The sequence below is a fragment of the Chinchilla lanigera genome, unplaced genomic scaffold, assembly GCF_000276665.1.
Source record: "Chinchilla lanigera isolate Chin_1 unplaced genomic scaffold, ChiLan1.0 scaffold00025, whole genome shotgun sequence".
In the NCBI taxonomy this organism is placed as follows: Eukaryota; Metazoa; Chordata; class Mammalia; order Rodentia; family Chinchillidae; genus Chinchilla; species Chinchilla lanigera.
This window is the reverse complement of record NW_004955426.1, coordinates 2,496,953-2,512,322: the sequence shown is the minus strand read 5'-3', so window position 1 is coordinate 2,512,322 and position 15,370 is coordinate 2,496,953.

Sequence of the window (15,370 nt, the reverse complement as noted above, 5' to 3'; positions counted from 1 at the left end):
CGGAGCTAAATCCCCAGCCCTTTCTCTCCTTCTTATAAGATAATTGCTATTTAGTATCTTTTTGTTCACTGATGCTTTTCACTGAGACTTTAGGCTACATCTTTCAATGGGTGATATATTTTTTGTTTTAAATGTTGTAACTAATACTATGAAAGTTTGATTTTTTAACAGTTTTTATTTCTGCACAGATTGCTATTTTTATTCACTACAGGATTAATTCATTTTCTCATTGAATGCAGTTTAAATTTCTGCTTTAGAATTTATGTCTATAATTCCAAACAATAAGTCCTGTAGAGATCAACATCTATTAATGTTATTTATATTCCAAATAGTGTCCAGTTTTCTGCTTCTGTTGTTGTTTGTTTACCTTGAATAATTTTGCATTGTATTGTGGACTATTTACGTTGATTTTTGTATAACCTGAAGTCTATAATAATGCCTACTAGGCTATTTAAGTGGGCAGTCAGCCCACTTAATAGAAGGCCAGGAGTTCTGCCTCTCATTCTGAGACTAGTGGTGCAAATTTCACTTACATTTGCACAGTTACAATGTTGGAACTTCCCAAGTATGTGCTCTGCTGAGGAGTTTAAAAACCTTCAATTCTGTGGTTTCAGGATGTCCCATTGATGAATTCAGCTGGGACTGGTGCATTTAATTCAAATCATTTTTTGTTTAGTATTTGTGCTGTTGCTTTGAACCAGTTCTGTATATGAATTCACACTATATTCTTATTCTGCTGGAAGGTATATTTATAGTAACTATAAAATTGTCACATTATTCTCGGTAACTCTAAACTTGATGGAATCTTCATTATGTTGTGTTGCCATGATAAACAGAGTCTAATTCATGTTGCTATGTTCACTGTGAATATGTCTTACCCCAGAGGTAGAATATAGCAAGAAACTCATGCTCTAACAATAGAGGGATACTTAGGATAATATTTCTAGTAAAACCTCAAACATGCAATGAGATTTTTATATAACACAGCTGGTGATCTCCAGGAATGCATGACAGAAAGTCAACCTGTCCCTGAATCAAGACTATTTTTATCAAAGGTTTTCAAAATAGCTCAAGCTTGAAATGACTTGCCTTTCAGAATGATCAAATTGTATTTAATATTAGTGACACTGCTTTCAACCTCAAATCCCTGCCCATAGCAGAGTATTCTGAAAAGAAGTCAGTCATTAAATTGTCAATAAAATGCTTCTAGGTGACACTGATTTCTCAAAAGCTGTCTAAGGGCGCCAGAAGAGAGATGCTCCTCCCCCAAGTTTGAAATATGACAGCGCTTTAAGCTTTGTTTTATAAAATGACACAGTTTTGCATATGACAACTTTTGAGAACTATGTCTTCCTTATAACTTGAAGATGAAACTTTTCTTTGTTTTTCTATCTAAGACACTCGTCACTTTTGACAGGATGGGATTCAAACTTCAGTGGTAATGGGGTGAATCAATCAGGTATACTTAGTTTACGCTAAGTGCCCACCTGGCCAGCTTCCATCTTCCCACTGTGAAGGGTAAAGTTCACAAGTTTTATGTGATAGAGGTTCCTCTATAAGATCTTCGCTGATGACACTTCCTATGCAGAACCTGCAACTTGGGCAGACATGAGGAGAGGTGCGGGGCCTTCTGAACTTCGAAGTGATAATTCCTCAAATCTCACACCCTCTAATGTACTTTTAAACCTGACTCTGCTGTTTTAATCCATGATTGATTGATTTCTACTTATTTGCCATATTCCTAATTTTAGAAGCAAATTTCAAATTATTTATACACTATCCCACAATCCTTAAGGTATGTTGTAAATCCATGGTTGTGCATTCTGTTTCAAATATATGTGCCAATTATCCCTTGCCTATAGTTCCAAGTCTATAAATTCTGGATGATGCTACACTGATATAGCCAGATTATTAATAATAATTCTTGAACTTTCTGTTTTTACTCCATTATGTAAAAAGAACTTGCAAGTCCTCATTGCCATTGATATGTGTACCCTCTCTACAAACTGAAAATTAATTCCTGCTATTGTACCGGTCATAAAGCTCAGATAAAGAGTAGCTGCTACCAGGAAATTTGAAGAGATAGAGTCATTTAAACAGATGTATGTGAAGTCTGAGTCTCCAGGGAGAATCTATGGAATTAATTTACAACTGAATAGAGCTCACAAAGGGTCATTTTGATGTGCTCCTTGAGACAGCTTGTGGAATAAACTATGAGGCATTTCTGGGGACTGTTGTCTGAAAGAACCTCCTGCACTTTTGTGGACTTTGATTTGTGGAAATTGATTCTTTTCTAGCAATTAGTTTCTCTGGCGATAGCAATTTAAAAAAAAAGCATTGTAAATTAGCTGCATAGCTATCACCAGTACAAAGATCTATTCAAAGTATTACCTGGGAAGAAAATGGACAGAAGCCAATGTCTCGCATCAGCAGGGAATTCTCACCGCATCTGTTACCTACAGTATAGCAACGTCTATAAGTAAAGAGTATAAAAACAAACATTCAATGGATACATGGACTTCAAAAGAACATTTTAGGAATACTAAAATCCAGGTGGGGGTAAGGGTAGGAAGAATGAGGGAATTCCTCATATTGCTGAGGGAACGCGTGCGAAGGAAGCTCGCAGCCCCAGACAGAGGCCCATTAAAAGTCCCGGTCACCTATCCACTGCTGGCTAGGAGTAAATTTATTGGCAAAGCCCCAGTTGAAAGCTCTTGCATTAGTGGCTCTTTCTAGTCCAATCAGATGTGTTTGAGGAATGGATGTCTGAGGCACACAGCGTGGTTGCCAAAGTAACTGTCACCCAATAGGAGAAGGTATTATGGTCTAACTGTTCCTGAAGATAGGGGATATATTTTGTGCTGAATACCAAGGAACTACAATAGCGATTGGTCAGTAAATGCTTACTGGGTGAAGTGAAAAATAACTGATAGTATAGAAACAAGTTAAATAGTAATCCAAAGGACTTGGTAAATCTATCTGTTATGAGATAACATTAGTGCCTTGGAAAGGAAGAGGAATGAGGTTTATGTCTGTCGATCCGTCTCATAGCATTGAATCATGGGAATTCCCATGATGCTGTAGCCTTTTTTTGGAAGACAAATAAGACAATTCTATGTGGGATGATTTTCCAGATTTCTTACAATTAAATGAAGATTTAAAACTCATAGAGAAGAGAGACATAGAATACAAGGAAAAAAAAAACAAAACATAGGAGTGTAATATGAAGACCCTAACACCACCATCACTACCACAAACAAAACCTGCACTCATGGAAGTATTTATATATCATGCTTACTTATTCTGCCGTGTAGCAGCCATGGAATCTGGCCTGAAATGTTCAAAAGTTTGAGTGCAAGAATATTGATTTTCTTTTTATTGTGGTATTGGCAATTGAACCCAAGGTCTTACACAGAGCTTCAGCCCTTTATTATTATTATTTTTAAATTTTGAGACAGGTCTTGTTAAGTTGTTCAGTTATGCAGGCTGAGCTTGGCCTTGCAATACTTCTACCTCAGCCTCCCACTGGGTTAGGATTACAGCGAGCACCACTATTCCCGGCTTTAAAGAAGGATTTTGTCATACCTGATATTTGGATGACTGCAAGTTTATTTATTCTTTGTATGTACATTAAGAAAAATAGCATAAATATAGTTAATTCTATTTCTCAGACAATATTTTGGATATGTGTTCATACATCTCCACATATACAGTGATGATGACCCCCTATGAATTACTTTCCTTATGGGGAGTTGGTCCATGTGCATAACACATTTTTATTCCTTTTTATCCCTCTCCCGACCCCTTCCTCTAGCCTGTCTTCATCTCTTGGTCCGCTTCCTTTTCCAAAAGATGTGTCTCTCTGCTTCCTGTTATCTGTCTTTTATTTTGCTCTTTATTTGTATTTGGGTTTCTCAAATAAGAGAAACTATGGGATGCGCATTCCATGCTGCTGAAGGGGTCTTCAGGCGGGCAATGGTAGGGTAAGAAAGACAAGACACATAGGAAGAGGAAGCTGGGGCCCTCTGATGGAGAGGAGGCAAAGCCCTACCAGCCCCATCTTTACTTATGTGCAGTAAAAAGGGCGGGGAGTGTGTGATGGGGTCGAAAGTGCAAGGGCTCAGTGTTTTGCTGAAAGCAAGTAAGGCAGAATATTCTCAGAGCTACTGGTGCTGTAGTTAACAGGGAGGAGCGCCAAAGGGCCAACATCTGCTAATATGCAGCTGAGCTGGAGATCAACTTGTTTACACAGTCTGCCTCTGGCATGTACCTGGACTGGTTTTGCTCTAGTCTCAAGGAGTTCACAGACATCCAGCTCAGCCACGGCTCAGCCGCTCCCCACAAATGATATTTAAGCTTGCATTTCTGATTTATTTCACTTAATGTAACAGCCTCAAGTCCATCTGATTTCCTACCAGTGACTCAAGGTAATCCTTCTTTATAGCAGATTAGTACCCCACTACATATAAATACCATATTTTCTTTGATCATTCTTCTGTAGATGGACATAAAGGCTATTTGTAAGATTTAGTTGTTATAAATCTTGTTAGTGTAAATATGTATCAGTCTAATAGGATGTCTTTAACTCTTTCAGGGACAGACGGAGGAAGGGAACAGCTGGAATTCAAACAGAATTTGCTTTTATTTTTCTGAGAAATCTTCATAGTGATTTTCATGATTCTTGCATTAGTGAATGTTCACATCAACAATAAATAAGGGTTCCTTTCTCCCCGAAGCCTTTCTAGCATTTGTTGTTTTGTAATTGTTTACCGCTATTCTTTCTGGAGTAGGACTGCCATCACTGAGATTGGCATCTCCGTGCTGTTTAATTTGCATTTCTCTAGTGGCAGGTGATATTGAGCATTTTTTCCTGTATACATTGGCAGTTTGAATTTCCTCTCCTCATACTCATTTCGTATGCCTAGTTCTTGATTAAGTGTTTTATTTTAGGGCGTCTATTAGGATGGTTCTTTATATATCATGGACATTAGCCTTCTATCCAAGTAATACCTGGTGAAAAAAATTTTTCCCATTTTGTAGGGTATCTCTTGGTTATTACTTTCGCTGTGAAGAAGGTTTTTAATTTGATGTGATCTTATTTGTTGATTTTTGATATTTGTTTTTCAATTGAGGTTCTTCTCTGAAAGTTCCTACCTAAGCCTTTAAGATTTTTATGTATTTTATCTTCCAGGAGGTTAAGTATTTCTGCTTTATCATTAGTTATTTGCTCCATTTGATTTTAGTTTACTACATGGTGAGACAGATATTTAAAGATTTAATCTTCTGCATGTCATTTACCTGCTTTTTTAGCACCACTTGGTTTTTTTTTTTTTTTTGGCTTTTTTCCGGTACCGGAAATCGAACTCACGACCTCGCGCTTGCCAGGCCAGCGCTGTACCGCTGAGCTAAATCCCCACCCCTAGCACCACTTGTTAAAGAGTCTGTCTTTCCTCCAGTATAAATTTTTGGCTCCTTTGTTGAAGATCGAATAGCTGAACATACCTGAGCTTATTTTGGTACCCTCTGTTCTATTCCATTGATTTGCATGTCTATTTTTCTGCCAGTACCATACTGCTTTGTGTTGCTGTAACTATGTAATATAACTTGAAGTCTGGGATTATGATGCCTCCTGCTTTGTTCTTGTTGCCCAAGAGCAAAAATATTGCCCAATCTATTCCAGGGTTCTTCTGATTCCATATGAATTTTAGGATTATTGTTCCTTTGGTTGTGTGAGGAATACTATTGGTATTTTGACTGGAATTGTATTAAACCTGTAGTCAGTTAGAGAAGTATAGTCATTTTGATAATATTGGTTCTGCCTATCCATTAATAGTGGTTATATTTCTTTTTTCTGATATCCTCTTCAAAATGCTATGGTTCTTGTTGTAGATGCCTTGCAATTCCTTGTTTAGATTAACTCCCAAGTATTTGATTTTTAATGATGTTTGTGAATAGCATCATTTTTCTAATGTATTTCTCAGTGAGTTCATTATTGCTGTACAGTAATGGTACTGATTTTGTGTTTTGATTTTATAACTTGCTACTTTACTGAATTTGATTATTAATTCTGGGAACATTTTTGTAGGTAATGACTTGTTTCCTATACATATCTCTTTTATTTCTTTCTTCTGCCGGATTGGTTTGGGTAATTTTTCAAGCACTTTATTGAACCAGAGTTATGACAATGGAGAGCCTTGACTTGTTCCTGATTTTAGGAGAAAGCTTTAAATTTTTACCCACTTAAATGAATTTGTTGGCAGTAAATCTGTCACAAATGGATCTTACCAGGTTGGGTAAAAAGTTTTGGACCTATTTTCTTCAGGGTTTTTATCATGGATGTATATTAGGTTTTGTCAGAAGTCTTTCTTGTATTTATTGAGAAGATCATGTGATTTTGGTCCTTGCTTCTGTTTCTTATAATGAATTCCGTTTATTGATCTGCATATGTTGAACAGTCCTGGCATCTCTAGGATGAAGCTTGCGTGGTCATGATGTGTGATCTTTTTGATTATTGGTTGCTTTCTGTTTGGCAGTATCATATGGAGGATTTTTGTATGTACTGTCATGAAAGAGATTTGGCTGCAGTTCTCTCTTTGGGTTGGGTCTTTCTCTGGTTTTGCAATCAGGATGATGCTAGCTTGTAAGACTGACTTTGGGAATATGTCTTTTCTTCCAATTTCATGAAACATTTTGTGGAGTGTTGGTATTAGATCTTTCCTAAAGTTCTTATAGAATTCTATAAAGTTCTATAAAGAAGTTCTATAAAGTTCTTATAGAATTCAATGATGAATACTTTAGTTACTGGACTTTTCATTGTAGGATTTTATTGTTGCTTCAATTTCTTTCCTGTTTTTAGATTATTCTGGATTTTTATACCTTCTTGGTTCAATTTTGGTTCGAATAAATAAATTTTTCTTCTTAGAATATGCTCTAAAAATGTGGGTATCTTGAATGAACAACCTAGGTATTGTACAGTCCTACAGAGTAGAAATTAATGTGCAACATTCATAATATTACCAGGATAATAAAAGTCTATGCACAAATTGTATCATACCCTCTAACACACAACTGTATGTTTCAAACACAGCAGTGAATAAGCCCAGGGGAAGAGTGGTGCATATTTTTTTTCTGTGGTGACATTTCTGATAGCGTCATTGTTCTTCAGACTTCTTGAGGTAGAACATCGCCATGACTGTTTGTTGGATATGTTTGACTTTTTTGATGTTCCAATCATTAGCCTTATTTGGAAAGCAAATGTAAACACAAGTTTTCGAGGAACAAATCAGTGCTTACAAGGACAATAGAGTCTGATCATCACTATATAAGTGTTATATAACTTTATAGTACCATAGGAAGAAAAATAAAGCAAAACAAATTTTCTGTGCCAGAATACTCTCCACCAGTACTCCACTCACTTTACTGAAATTTTCTTTTGGTTTATTTAGGGATCTAATCTTTCATTTTCTAGAAAATTATGTTCTCAATCATTGACTCTCTGACTTTCCAGAACAAAACTCAAAAGGCACAGAGATGTTCTAAAATTAGTGAGCTACAGTGAAATATCCATTATAGTACTACCTGCTGGAATTCCTAAATTCAGGACTTATTAATGTCAAAACAAAGATTAAATTTACATAGCCTATTTAAAATTAAGCATCATAATTTATCATATTACACAAATAAAAGATTGCCTCCTTTCTCAATTTTCATCCACATAAATTTGCTTTCTGGCCAATTTCTGCATGTAGTAAACATTGCTTTCATTTTTTAAAAAATTACTTGACATTATTTCTTTGTCAGTTATCACCCCACATCTTTATTTTTCTACTTCCTTAGAGAACTGAAATCATTTTTAAAAAGTCATGTTGGTCAAATGCTGTATGATTTTATTCTTTATATTTTCTGAAATGTTATTTTTTTCCACACAGAATCCCCTGTTATGCTATACCTTGCTTTTGTTTTCTGCGACCTGTCAGTGCATTGTTATAGACTCTTTGCTGAGCGCGTACAAGGTCTGGAGATGACAAGCTGCATTTCAGTGTGCATGACTGCTCTCAAGGCTTGGTTATAAACATGACAGTTTCCCCAACTGCTGTCACAAGTACGATATTAATATTTCTTCTCATTAAAATCACAATAGTTTAAAAAAGAGTCACTTTTCATCAAGGGACAATGTCCATGTTTGTATCCTAAAGTCAAACACTGAAGACTGCAAAGGTTTCTGTTTAAACTATTAATTAGCTGATGCATGGTTTGTTCCATAATGGTTGGTATTGCTCTCTGGGTTCACACAGCAAAAATAGCTCTGAAAAATGACAAGTCATTTTGTCAGCTATGTAATAATTTTATATGATAATTAAGGATTCTAAACCTACATTTAAAATAAATGATCATGGCCACTCTTTGCTTGCTGTTACCCTGCTCAGGAATTTATATGTATGTATTCAATACATAAGGATGACAAATTTATTGTAGGGTTTACTTTCACTTGTTACTTGAAAGTAAAATTCATGTGAGTGATTTTCTCCTGAGTATATTCAAAGAAAGATCTCCCAATATGTTGTGTTATGATTTATAACATAGTTCTAATGTTTCATAACAAGGACTGAGTAAGTCTAAAATACTGGTTTTGTTATGTTAAAGTACAACAAGCTATCATGTAGAAGAGTATTTAATGTAACCTGCTCAGAGATTATGTTAACAGGCAGTTGTTTTTGTTTTTCTATTCATCTTGATGCAATGGAGGAAAAAGTCTAATCTAAATATTCCCTCTTTGCAGAACCTGGAGCACCAGCTACAGCACTCGGCATCTCTGAAGGCCTTGGAGAAATGGGAAGTGATCGCTAGGGTCTCAGAAAATGATTCTGGGCTTTCCAGCACTGATTGCCACAGCGGCTATTATCATGAATTTTTAAGCCAATAAACTAGTTTTTAAAGTCACGTAATAGAAATGAAATTACTTAATACACCATAAAGCATCCAATTTTTGGAGACATTGTTCAGCAACTTTCCATGAGTGTGTTGATTTACATTCCACATCAAATATATTTACTATGGAATATATATATTTGTTGTTTTGCACCAAGTTACTTTATATTTTATTGCTTTAAGTTTAGTTTTTCCTCTCACTTCTGAACTAAAAACACGAAGTGGAACAGTTTTTGGTAACTAATATCTGTGCAATTAATGCTTGCTAAACTTAATTAAATTTATTTTTCATATGACTTTTGAGTTTTCCACGAGGTTCACTTTCAACGACTTTTGGTGTAGAATTATTTTAAGAAAGGCCCTGTTTAGAGCAGTGTTGCTTCTACGAGAAGCTTGTATTTAGTGAAGCATTAAAATTGGTTTGTAGATTACGGATTGCTTTGGATCCTCTTTGCCCCCAGGATTTGTGTTTATGAAATTCATTTAGCATGCTGTGAGAAGTTCATCCCTTTTCCTGGTCCCAAAGTTACTGCAATGTGGCCTCAAAATGTCAGCCTGTAAACATTAGCATGGAGAAGGAAAAAGAAAGCCACAAAAATAAAAGGAAAAATTTATATTTTTATTATGTCAAAATAATTTAAAATACATCCAATTTTATCTACTTTTGAAATGCAGACCATTGCTATAAATATTTTATGAAGTAATAAATACACTTATGTCTTATCACTCACAAAATTTGCTTCCAATAATGTGTTATTTTACTGTTTCTTAAAGCGCAGAAGTTATAATTTTCCTTTTCAAAAAATAATCTTCCAGAGAAGACATTATGTAACAGGGACATCTTTTTGTTGCTCTACATGCCCTTCTCCATGAAAGGCTTTTTTTTTTTTTGAGACAGGCTCTCACTCTGTAGTTCAGGCTGATCTTAAGCTAACTGTGTAACCCTGGTTGGCCTTCAATTTATGGCAATTTTCCTGCCTCTGCCTTCTGAGAGATGAGATTACTGGGGTGTACTACCATGCTTGCCTAAAGTTGTTGATAATTATTATTTTAGTAAAGTGTTGAATGGAATTTACACATATATATGTAGTGTTTTGAATCTAAAGTAATCTCTGGCTATGTGAAAGTTACTTATGTTTTAAAATGTTTTGTCATTTCAATTAATTACTTATTTGTGCATTAACAATTGATCATTGTGTACCTCCTAGTGTACCAAAACTATATTAAGTGACAGTTGGAGTAAAACACTAGCAAAGTAGTGACAGTATTTTGGAAAACATATTTCTTTTGTAAGGATTTGTAGAACTCTTCTACAAAATTTGAAATAGCACAGAGAACAAACTCTCCCGCTTGGGGGGCTGTTCTGAAATAACGCTTTGTGAATGTTTTATTTCTTCTGTTGTTATTGCACTGTCCACATATTAAAAATTTGGAACTACTGTTTAAAATTCATGTTTACTCACACAGAGCTGACTTTATTAAAATCAATCTAGGTATACACTTTTGTAAATGTATTAGGTTATGTAGCTATAGTAACAGTCAACTTATGACTGGTCCTCTTCCTATCAGCCAAATGTGTTTGCCTCTTCACTCTAGATACTCACCGTACTGGTAAATGATAAATACAACTTTTTCTATCCCTATAGTTTAACTGTTCCAGATGCCATGTACATGGATTCACTTGGTATTGCACATTTTTTGATTGGCTTCTTTAACTTTGCACAGCGTTTATGAAATTCATTTGTATTGTCATATGCAGCACATTTCCTCTGATTTCTTAGTAACATTCCGTGGAGCACACCAACATGTTGTATATGAACTAGCTGAATGGCTTCTGGGATTGCTTACAGTTTTCTACATAAAATATTTATCAATATCAACAGCAACTTCATTGATAATTTTAGACTAAAAAAATGTTGATGGTTTAACATCTCTTGTCATGTTATTTCTATTTTACTTATTTTGTGGCTTTGATTTTATGAGGCTAAGCATAATGGAAAGTGTTCAAATGAAGTGTTTGAGGAGCATTAGCTTCTCATTCACATTGATTTCATATTGACAAGCAAATTTCCCGGATTTCTTCTTTTGCTAAATTATTACATTACCATTCTGCTGATTTTTGTTATTTTTTAAAATAATGAGGTCATTTGACAGTACAAGTAGTTCAATACATAATATATTTTTAAAAAATCATATTCAAAGGAAATCATGGTGAAATATAGTGATGGCCTTCTTGATTCCAAGAGGAATCAAAGTTTCCAGAAATAAGTTTTTTGTTGTTTTTAATTTAGCTGGTTTATCTTTGAATTTGCTGTAAAACTCTTAATATATTTCTCATTTTAAAATTTATGTTTGATTAAGAAATACTGTGGTCTCTTTTACAGTCTTATTTGAGGATTGAACTTGCGCCTTCACAAGAAGCTATCCACTCTTCACATTTTAAATTGTACTTTATTATTCTATTTTATTTTATCTTGAGACAAGATCTCACTAAGTTTCTGAGGCTAGGCTCAAACTTGTAATCCTCTTCCTGTAGTTTCCCAGTGTGCCAGGACTATAGGCTTCCACCACCACTCAAGCACACTAGGTTTCTAGCTGGAACCACCAGAAGGTACAGGGCCCCTGAGTCAGGTGAATTCAGTTTCCTTGGACCAGCCTCAAAGAGAGCTGAAAAGGGAGAGCAAATGAAAACTCTTAGGAGAAGGAGGATATTGTACAGAGTGCCCTGTTTGTTCACTTGGTTTTTATCATTCTGTTTTCTTTAGTGAAGGAAATCACTACCCGAGTAGGAGAGACATGAAGTCCTATAGCAATGAAATTACAACATGGTAATATTCACTCAATAAAAAATGATCCAAAAATTAACTTGTGACTCTAACTACCACTGTTTGGTACTCATGGTAAAAGGAGATATAGGTTAATATAATGCATACCTGGTTCCCATTCATTTCATTACCTCCCCACCATAGCAGAAATTTTCAAAAAGAATATGATTTATTTCTCTCATTTGCACAAATTGCAATGCCTTATAGAGGGCATGGGTTCCCTTTAGTAATCTTATCCTAGGAGATTTTGTTAAAGAATGGCAGGGCAGTTGAACACTATAAATCTATCTCTATATTTCTACAGTGAAAATTTTGAACTCATTTTATAGCATGCCAGGGAATTTCCACCATCTCAGTCTTACTGTTTATAGACCACTGTGGAACCAAGGAATCAATTTAAAAACCAAGAAATGTATTAGAGATATTCCCAAGCACTTGCTCTAACATATTAAATTCCCAGTTCTTGGTAAATGTGCACATACAGAAATATTAATTGGATCAGATTTTATATTTGGTCTTTCTAGAGTTGATATCATTATAACAGAACTCCAAATGGACTTGAGGTCTTGTTGATCCAATTTGTAAACACTCCAAATTTCTGTTTCCTCCCAACTTGACTACAATTTGAAATTGATTTTCTGGATTCTTTGAGGACTTAGAGTTACGCAAGGCTTTGTGTAGAACCTAATATGTTGGTGGAGAAGTGTGTGCCAGCTGAAGTCATTTGCAGATTTTTACACTAATAAAGGCTGTGTATTATTCAGCTTTTCCGGTACTGGGACAAATTATCAGATACCCACAACATGAAGGGAGAGAGATCTAAGTTGGTTCAGAATTTCAGGGCTTCCCATACTTGATCATCTGGCTGCAAGGCAGAAACACCATGGTGGAAATACTAGAAGAGCAAAGATCCCTATTTCATAGCAGCAGGGAAGTAGATCAGAGGAACAACAGCAAGAAAGAAGCCATGAACCAGTTAGTCCTGAAGGTCATGGACCCATGACCCAAGCAGACACATGCAATTGTGTACTACTAATCTGCTAGGTGGCTGTGAAATCAGTCATGTTGGCAATTTAGCTTAACTGACACAAAATCATTACTGAGGTAGTAGAAAGAAAAAAAATATCTTCTACTTTCCAGAACATTACATTATTTTCATAAAGCTTTCCTGGGTCTGCTCAAATGTTTCTCTCTCACAGGTTGGAAGTCTCTTCTCTGAATCATGGTGTACAATTCAGCCTAAAAACACATACATATTAGAGTAAAATTTCAACTCTGAAATACAAACATTGAACCCAATCTTTAGCCATGTCTATTAAGCAGGTATAAAGCTAAGGAACTGCTTGAGGGGAACCAAATGCGTTTCTTTGCATACCCTCCTAACTTCGTTATTAGATTACTCTCTTGGTTATACTCTGGATAACATTAAAGACAGCTAGGGGCTTGGGGTTTAGCTCAGGGGCAGAGCGCCTGCCTGGCAAGCGCAAGGTCGTGAGTTTGATTACCGGTACCAAAAGAAAAAAAGAAAGGGGGGGGTGAACATTAAAGGCAGCTAGCTCACCTGAAAATCGTATTCTTTACCAACATTATCTATGATTGAAATCTGCTTAAAGGAAGATGTTCTTCCAATGCCAGTCCTCACATCTAGATTCAAAAGTTTAAGATGACCAGTTTCACACTCCATAAAGTTGTCTGCATTGTATCCATCTAGGCATGCAACCCAATTCCAGGAAACCATTTGAGAGTTATTTTATTGGTATGAATTACTGTAATCACTTAAGCTCCAGGCAGAATATTCACCAGCATGTTCAACTGAGTTTTTAATAGATTTTGATGAGTATATTAGTTATGGGGATATAATTTACCTTATGAAAACCAAACGATATACTGAGGCACACAGAAATTGGTAACAATAGGCAGAAACAGCTACCTAAAATGAGAAAGTGTGTTCAAAGGAAATTAGCTCAGTGGTGGGTTGTAGCCAAGGAGAAGAGTCTTCTACAAGGACCCGTGGACATTGAGCAGTAATTCAATCATGGGGCCATTGGCACTTGAGATTTTGTGATTATTCTTCTCATTTTTGGAGGTGAGGCATTGCTCTGCATTGGAGACTGTCTAATAACATCCTTGCCCTACACCAACTTCCTAGTTGCTATGTTTTAGATCTGGGATCCCCCCACAGCCCAGGACTTAGGTGATTGGATTATAGGGGTGTTGTCAGAAGGCGGGTCTGCTTGGGAGAGGCAGATCACTGAGGGCCACAACCTGAAAGAGTTTGTCTCCCTCCCAGGCTCCTCTCTGCTTCCTGGCTGCCATGTCCTCAGGAGTATTTCTCCTCCAGACCCTTGCACTTTGCCCTTCCTGCTTTGGAGCCAGATGACTGTGAACTGAATATGTTACATATCACAAACCGAAAGAAACTTCCCCTTCTTTAAGTCTGGGTGTTGGTTATGGTCACAGCAATGAGAAAAGTAATTAAGATGGAAGTATGGACAATCAAACAGACTTCCAGTGTTGCCAGATGCCTTTTCTACTTCAGAAGCACTGGCCACACAAAACACACCCAAAACTTCAACCCAGTACCAAAGAAAGAACAAAGATCCTCAGCTGCTGCCCTTAATCCAGTGTCCAGACATTGAGGGGGTCTGCGTAATGTGGCCTCTCATTCTACATCTTACCATTTGCACTTTTGGTGTTGCTGTGTGGGCTCAGGCAGAGAAGAAGTCCACTTCATGGTCATGTATGATATACACTCTGTTGAATCCTACTTTTAAGACTAAGATGATTTTTTTCTTTATTACATGAATACTCACATTTCTTAAACCATACCTGCACATTCTTGGCATTATCTTGGTGTATTCAACTTTGCCCTCAAACATTTTTATATTCCTAGTTCAAGAGGGGAATATGTTGGTCAAACCTGAGTTCCTAACACTATGAGTGTTTCATGATGAGGTGTATTTCACACATTAGGTTGCTGACAGAAAAGGGCTCTGCTTGTGATAATCTCTCAAGGGTCCAGGTTGTTCGAGATGCTAACTAACCACATACTTGCATCATAACTGTGCTGAATCAGGAAATGATTCTGAGGTTTCTGCCTGGAAATAACACACAGGACTCCTGCTGATCTATCTGTTCATCAGCCAGTACCGTGCAGCTTCAACCTCAGCCTCAGCGCAGGTGGAGAATGCATTGTGGCATGTGTGTGAGAAGCAAATAGAAATGGTTTCTGACAATTCTAATAGTACGATAGAGAATACATTTGATTTAGCTTTGACAACCCCTAGAAATAGGTTACTTTGACATTTTGCCTGCTATCTTCTTCAAAAATTCCTGTGGACATTAAGCTTCTCCAGGAAGTCTAAGGCTGTTGTAAATGGGTTCTCATCTCATGTCTGCTTAACCTGAATATTTGGACAAAAAATAACTTTGAATAAGAAAGCAGTCCATGGGTACTGGATTCCTATTGTGCAGTTGGCATGAGAAGCAACCAGCTCTTTAGGAAAAAACAAAAAACCAGTGCCCAACAACTGCTTTCATACTTAATCTTGTTTCCCATCCAAATCTGACTTGCACAGTGTGACTAAATTAGGGATTCTATATTTTCTTTTCGAGTG